Genomic DNA, 8,644 nt, shown 5'->3' with positions numbered 1-8,644 from the left:
ACAAAACCAGATGAGGATGGTGTCAGGGAAACCAAGGTTATAGTTTTTCATATTTAGATGTCCCAAGTGAAATCTTTTAAAATACGCAGTACTGAAAGTTTGCTTTTTACTTAGGTTTATGCTACATGCTTCAGAGACAGGTTATTTAAACTCTAATCCTCCAGTACCTAGCACAGAAGATGTATTCGATTTTTTTTTGTTTAATGAATGCATGAAAATATTCAACGCTTTGTAATGACAAATTGTACTATTTGCCATAAATAGTATTCTTCCAGATGGAATCTCTTCTGAAGGAAGAGATGCATTATAAAATTTACTTTGTGAAATTTTCTATTAAACATGAGGTAAATATTATTTTCTAACTTTAAATTTTGCTCACATGTAAAATTTTTCCTAGAAAAATGGTTATTTTATATATACATATTTGGACTTAGATTCTCATAACATTTGAACTGGCAAAAATTGTCATTCTTTCTTAACTAAAATGGAACTATCTCTAACTATTATTCAATACAACAAGAAATCATTTAATAAGATGCTAATATAGCTCCTTTACAATGATTTATCTGTGCTGTTTCATTTTCTCTGTGTTATAAATCTCCCCATTGGATATTATTGTAGCAGCTTTTCAGGTATACATTAGATGAGTTGGCATACATAACCCAGGGCTTTATATTTTAAAATACTCTAACCAGGATTCATTTTTTAAAGAATGAAAAATGGAAAGAAAAGAAAAGGTACAAAATGGCCCTACATATTTTATCTCTGTCAGCATATTAACGTGCCTAGCTTTTCAGCATCCTCTATTTCAATTTTGATTTGGTTACTCAGTGCCATTTAATTCACCACTTCCATTTTAAAATTCCATACACCTTTCCAATGCCCATTGAAATTTTAATTTTTATTTAGCTTATTTATTTAGCACATGAACTTTTACCACAAAACAATGAAGCAAATACAAGGAGCTTATAAAATTATTGCAATAAGCATTATAGAAATCAGAAGAAAAAATACCTCCTGTGTTGGGAAGGAATATTCATGTAAATGAAACTTCCATATATATATATATTTCCTATATATGTTTCAGTCAAAAGACATGGCTTCTTTTGCCCCTCAGGTGGAAAGTCTGAATCTGCATTTAAATGGAAAGAATTCTAATTTAGATTTCAGCAACTGGAATAAAAAAATAGAAATCAGGCGTTGGCTGAAAAGTTGCCTTTAAGGTTAAACTGAGTTATACATACATGAAGATTTAGATCTAATCAAATACATCAGATTAATTCTCTCAATAAAATATCCAGTCCATATCTAATTTAATCATAAAATACCTATTCCCCAGAATAAAGTAGTTTAAAAATATCCTTCTAGTAGTTCATTCTATTACATTTTTAATATTTATTTTAGATTCCAAGGTATAAAGAAAAACAATGTATTACTAAAATAGTTCTATATGTGAGTCTCGATTTTTTACATATTTTCATAACACTGCTCACTGAAAACATCTTCTGGAAACCTTTAAAATAATAATGAAAAGCTACACATGAAGGGTCTCATATAATAAGATGCCATTTCTGTTTATACTAATAATGTGCCTACTTCAAACTCAAACCAGCTGTCAGTCAATTTAGAGATTATTCCCAGCTCATAAAATTTCTACAAGTATGGGAACTCTATGTGAGCAGGGATACCATCTGTCCTGTACACTGTCTATGTCTCGCACCAATAAGATAATTCAGCATTTTGTAAGCATTCTATAGAAGTGAGTTTTAGATAACTTAATCAATTAAGTAATAGCTTAATTGAATTTTCCAAGAATTCAAAATGTTGAAATAAACATTGATTACAGTAACTCACGATATATTAGAAATCAAAAGTAGAAGAGACCTTGGGAAAAACAGTTGATTGACTGTGTCTGTTTCTCAAAAAAGAATCAGAAGTGTATATATAGAAGAGGTGGGCCTTAAGAAGCAATACTAAAAGCAAAGCTAGTGGAGGTGATGGAATTCCAGCTGAGCTATTTCAAATCCTAAAAGATGTTACTATAAAAGTGCTGCACTCAATATACCAGCAAATTTGGAAAACTCAGCAGCAGCCACAGAACTGGAAAAGGTCAATGCCCAAAGAAGGGCAATGGAAAAGAATGTTCAAGCTACCACAAAATTGTACTCATTTCACAAGCTAGCAAGGTAATGCTCAAAGTCCTTCAAGTCAGGCTTCCACAGAACGTGAACTGAGAACTTCTATATGTACAAGCTGGATTTAGAAAAGGTAGAAGAATCAGAGATCAAATTGCCAACATTCTCTGGATCAAAGAAAAGGCAAGGGAATTCCAGAAAAATATCTATTTCTGCTTCACTGATTATGCGAAAGCCTTTGACTGTGTGGATCACAACAAACTGTGGAAATTCTTAAAAAGATGGGAATACCAGTCCACCTGACCTGCCTTGTGAGAAATCTGTATGCTGGTCAATAAGCAACAGTTAGAACTGGACATGGAACAACAGACTGGTTGCAAATTGGGAAAGGAGTACATCAAGGCTGTATATTGTCAGCCTGCTTATTTAACTTATAACCAGAGTATATCATGAAAAATGCCAGACTGGATGAAGCTCAAGCTGATATCAAGATTGCTGGGAGAAATATCAATAACCTCATATGTAGATGAGTCCACCCTAATGGTAGAAAGTGAAGAGGAACTAAAGAGACTCTTGATAAAGGTGCGAAAGGAGAGTGAAAAAACTGGCTTAAAACTCAACATTCAAAAAACTAAGATCATGTCATCCAATTCCATCACTTCATGGCAAATAATTGGGGAGAAAATGGAAACAGTGACAGACTTTATTTTCTTGGGCTCCAAAATTACTGTGGATGGTGACCACAGCCATGGATGCTTGCTCCTTAGAAGGAAATCTATGACAAAACTAGATAGTGTTTTAAAAAGCAGAGACATCACTTTGCTGACAAAGGTCCTTATAGTCAAAGCTATGGTTTTTCCAGTAGTTGTGTAAGGATGTGAGAGTTGGACCACAAATAAGGCTGAGCACCGAAGAACTGACGCTTTTGAATTGTGGTGCCTAAGAAGACTCTTGAGAGTCCCTTGGACAGCAAGGAAATCAAGCCACTCAATCCTAAAGGAAATCAACCCTGAATATTTATTAAACGGACTGATGTTGAAGCTGAAGCTCCATACTTTGGCCATGAGCTGCAAAGAGCCAATTCATTTGAAAAGACCCTGATGTTGGGAAAGAGTGAAGGCAGGAGGAGAAGCGGGTAACAGAAGATGAGGTGGTTGGATAGTATCACAAGCTCAATGGACATGAGTTTGAGCAAACTCTGGGTGATAGTAAAGGACAGGGAAGCCTAGCTTGCAGAAGTCCATGGGGTCGCAAAGGGTCAGGAATGACTGAGCAGCTGAACAACAAAGCACTAACTTAACTGATGCACGTGGTACCTTAGGGACATCTTCTAAGTCTCTTCTATTAAAGAAAATTTAACTATGTAAATCAAGGAGACCACTGACCTGAGTTTTAATCTACAATACATTATGCATCACTGTAATTTTATCAATTGGAAAGGAACCTCTTCTCAGGAATAGTACTTGTATGAGTGGAAGAATATATATTTTTTAAGCTGCTTGTGTGGGTGGCGGGGCTTGGGGGTGGTCAGGAGGCTATTGACAGTATGCACAAATAGTAAAAGTTCTTAAAATGGCCTTATAAGAATGGTGGGTCTGATTAACTGCATATTTTCTGTTTCATGGGGAGATGCACACTGTGATCAGAAAAGAGTGACTCAGGGCAACACTAAGAACAAATACTGTTCCCACACAGTCCTTCCCAAACTGATTCTGTGTAGTACTCAGTCTCAATGCAGATTATATATTGAACAAACATTTTACTATCATCCTCTAAATGTGTGCTAAATTTTTGACCTCACAGATCATTCATTTGTCTAAATTTGGACTTATTCTTATGTACTGTGTGATATCCATCGAATACTATTGTGTGTATATATATATATGTATTATATTGTATATATATATATATATATATATATATACACACACAAGTGCCTTTTCTAACTGTGTAAGAAACAAATAATGTATTTAATGGAACATAGTAGATTTGAAATATTTGTTCAATGATTAACGACATAGTAAGACAATTTATTCCACTATTGTAAAAGTAAATACACTCCCATAATACAAATCGGAAGAAGCATTAATAAAGAGAAGGTGTTGTTTACCTAAAGGAGTAGACTAATAGAAAGGAGTATCACGTAGGGCTTAAGTATTTGGACTTCAAAACAACTGACTTTTTTATCCCACCCTGTCTAACCCTTGTCATCTGTGACCTTGAGGAAACTACATAAATCATCCTCACTTTCATTTTAATATATGCCCCATAGTGTTTAATGAGATTCGAATGAGATAATTTAAGTGCTTGGCATACTATATGTTACTTTAAAAACTATCAATACATGTTAGCCATAATTAATATTATTTCCTGAATATAATTTATGTACTCCCAACTAAATTCTTTGTTCAAAAAATTTCTGTATTTGAAATATGTATTTAAACTGTTAGTCCTTTCCCCATCAATATTAACTGTATAAATTAATATGAAAATTATATAAATTTATAAAATGGGTTTTTTGACCCTCACAATGTGTAAACCTCATTTCATAGACTTTTATGATGTCTTCAGGTTTCTCTCCTGGAGAAAATGAGAAATGAAGATAACACATCTGTTATAGTGACTTACGCTAAAATAGATGGAGCTACAAACTTGATTGCTAGCTCCACTTTTACCATCAAGTTGCTAATCATATTTGGGGAAGTTATTTAACCCTTCTGAACTAGTTTGCGCCTCTCAAAATGGCAATCAGAGAAATAACTCTTCTCAAAACTCAAAGGAAAAACTAGCATCAATGATTTTAAAGTGTTTTCTCAATATAAAATTCACATAATGTTCAGCTATCGTAATAACTCTGTATGCAGACAGAGTTACTAAACTTATCTTGGTGATGATTTCATATTGCAAGTAAAGGTCAAATCACTACATACTATACTGGAGATTTGGAGAAGGCAATGGCACCCCACTCCAGTTCTCTTGCCTGGAAAATCCCATGGATGGAGGAGCCTGGTAGGCTGTGGTCCATGGGGTCGCTAAGAGTCGGACATGACTGAGTGACTTCACTTTAATTTTTCACTTTCATGCATTGGAGAAGGAAATGGCAACCCACTCCAGTGTTCTTGCCTGGAGAATCCCAGGGGCAGGGGAGCCTGGTGGGCTGATGTCTATGGGGTCGCACAGAGTCGGACATGACTGAAGAGACTTAGCAGCAGCAGCAGCATACTAGAGACTAACATGATATTGTATATTAATTCTATTTCAATAAAAAGAAGAGAGTTAACTTTTACAAGTGCCTGTTTCCATTTCTAGTCACTATCTGCTACAGTGATTACCAGGAAAACTAAGTTGATGGAGTAATTGATTGATTGATTGATCACTTCATTACATTAATCTAGAAATAGGAAAAATATGATCTTGTATCTCACCTGAAAGACATCTGCATAAAATCCTCCTCCACTTTGCAGTGTAAAAGTGTGCTTATATTAAAGTGCCTCATTTACAGGAAAAAATAGCTCCCTGCCAAAAAAGAGCAATGTAACATAATTACTCTTGGCTTGGAAGCCTACTATTAGTTTATTCAATGACTTTCTCAAATGGTGCTGGGAGAATTTGACATGAAACATTTTTGTTAGAAAAAACATCTCTTAGCTTATGTATAATATAGACACAGAAGAAAAATATGAACGGTGGGAATAAGCCTACATTCAACAGTGACAAACTACTTGCCACAAAAATTTCTTAGGTTTAAAGTCCCTGGCTCTATTCTTGGGTTATGAGTGAGTGGTACACAATATTACAATACATTCTAACATCAAACCAGTGGCTCTCTTCTGTTTGATCATATAACCAGTTACCTAGCCATTTGGACCTACACAAATAGGTCAAGGGGATGGTATCTCATAGAAGGGAGAAGCAGGTGAGACATAAAAGGATCAGTACCTAGATAAAACCAAATATCTAGAGTGTTGCATTTTTATTGTGAGATATCTGAAGAACACAGTGATGATTTTCAAAGCAACAAAACAATAAATATGTCAACATGAGATTGTTACAGATTCTTGCTAACCAGAAATTTATTAACATAGAAGTTTATGGTTCAAGCCTGTGAAATTTCAATACCCCTTAGTTCAGTTCAGTTCAGTCGCTCAGTCGTGTCAGACTCTTTGCGACCCCATGAATCTCAGGACACCAGGCTTCCCTGTCCATCACCACCTCCTGGAGTTCACTCATACGAGGCAGTATAAAGTTCTTTGGGCTTCCCTCATGCCTCAGACAGGAAAGAATCTGCCTGCAATGCAGGAGACCCAGGTTCAGTCCCTGGGTTGGGAAGACCCATGGAGAAGGGAATGACTACACACTCCATTATTGCCTGGGAAATCCCACAGAAAAAGAAGCCTGTTGGGCTACAGTCTATGGGGTTGCAGAGTCGGACATGACTGAGCAATGACGCACACACACATGCATAAAGTACTTTAGATTTGAGGGTCACACAGCCATTGATTTGAATACTGTTTCATTGCTTGCAATAATGACTTAGGCAATTAAATTAGCCTCCCCAAGTCTCATTTTCTTAATGGGGATAAAAAGAGAATAATTCTTGAATTTTATGAAAATTAAATAATAAGATGATAAAATTTTATGAAGAAGATGGCATATATCAATTCCTGATACATCATTTTTATAGATACAGTTGATAGTGTTAGGTAGACAGGTGCGAGGCACAGCATAGTAGTTGTCCATGTGGGTAAATTATGAGACAGTTTAAATGGGACATCAAAGGAATCCAGCAATAGCGCTTTCAGGACTGGCAAGTATAAAAGAGAATTGCTTTCTCTATTGAAACTGGGACTTGAATACATGGGAATGCAGCAGCAGGTTAGTTATTGAAGTCATGTTTATAGGACAAACAAGTAAAAAACCGATTTACAAACATAGCTTTCCAGTGATAAAAGAGATGTCAAATATTTATTCCCATATTCATCCCATGGATGAAAAAATAATGTTGTATAGAAATGTAATTGACTTGTCTAAAGTTGTACAGTAATATTGGGTCTAGGATTTTAAGCCAATTGAAAGAACATATTTCTAACTACCGTACTACATACTAAGTACCATACAATACTACCATATTGTCTACCATATGTAAAGGTGAAACTAAGAGATCTCAGCTTGGGTAATTACAAGGATAACACATATAAAACTAATAGCACAAGTCTAGCATGGGAACAAACATGGCTATCTAGTAATCACTGATTGAAATGGAATATATACTTGAGAGTTTTACATCTGAAATCTCAGGAGGGTACAAGGAGTGATATAAAACCAGAAAAAGTGGACAAAATTACCTCTACTAGTATTACTACATCTGCGGCAGCTATTGCTACTGATAATAATAACAACAACAGTAATAATATGACTAGTAGACTAGTAGCATTAATAGAAGTATATTGCCCAAAAAGGGGAGAAGGGGGACGTTAGTCTTAATTCCCTCTATTGACCATTTTGGTAGTGATGTTAAAAAGAGAAAATTTTAAAAATGGGTGATGATCAAAATTTAAGTATCATAATAGTTAAAAGCATGTTACACAAAAGATTTAATGTGAGCATAATTTTTGAAGCATTGATATAATTAGCAAGAATTAAGTCTATTCTGTTTTACCACTGGGAGAAATCTAAGACTAATAGGTAAAAGGAAATAATATGTTGGAATTAACCTAAATAAGAATGTTCTGTTAATAAAGGTGTTCAGAAAATTATAAACAATAATTTAAAACTTGCTAGTACTGTGTTTGTTTTGATTTCAGTTATTTACACTGATTCCCCTGGGAGGTTAGGGATAGTGTTAAGGGGATTAAAGAAGACGACATGGAAGAGATTCAGTCAGATATTTATGATCTCTTCCTAATATTGACGCCTCCTTCCCTAATTTAACTGATCAACTTTACTTACTGATTCACATCTCTAATACTGTAAAAGAACAAAATATTTTAATTTTTGTGTCATCAAACAAAATGGAATTTATTAAAAAGTATAAAACTGACGTGTTCACTTCAGCAGCAGATATACTAAAATTGGAATGATACAGAGAAGATTAGCATGGCCTCTGTGAAAGGATGACATGCAAATCTGTGAAGTATTTCACGTTTTCATGCTCAAGATTGCAATTTCTGGAATTTACTGTGAGATGGGATTTTTACGAATCTCCGCCAAACTTATATTTCTGCTTAAGACTTTCCACTACTAGATGTATTGCATCATATGAAAAAAAAACTTTTGAAATTAAAATGAATAAAAAGTAGTCCTTCAACCAACCATGAGGGAAGATCGATGGACAAAGTTGGCAAAATATGAAAATGCAAATAAGATCCCATTTTGAAAACATTAAGGCTTGAAAATAGAGACTGTAATGTTATTCATAACTGTGCTAGACCAATATGAAGAAATAAATTTTTCCTCTTTTGGGAAACGTATTAATGCAATTAAAATATATTAAGACTTTTTTTAAAAAA

The 8,644-nt window shown here is 34.6% G+C and overlaps 1 non-coding gene across 1 annotated transcript; it reads left to right on the top strand.

Moving 5' to 3' along the window:
* The first annotated feature begins 8,176 nt into the window (after positions 1 to 8,176).
* Positions 8,177 to 8,283, top strand: LOC129541940 (U6 spliceosomal RNA). Its single transcript, XR_008682977.1, has one exon. It is a non-coding gene; the product is annotated as a U6 spliceosomal RNA (small nuclear RNA).
* The last annotated feature ends 361 nt before the right edge of the window (positions 8,284 to 8,644 follow it).

Source organism: Moschus berezovskii, chromosome 4, assembly GCF_049115385.1.
Source record: "Moschus berezovskii isolate FMDL1 chromosome 4, NW_MosBer_1.0, whole genome shotgun sequence".
NCBI classification, from domain to species: Eukaryota; Metazoa; Chordata; class Mammalia; order Artiodactyla; family Moschidae; genus Moschus; species Moschus berezovskii.
The sequence above is the reverse complement of the archived record's forward strand: the minus strand, read 5'-3'. Positions and strand labels throughout refer to the sequence as shown.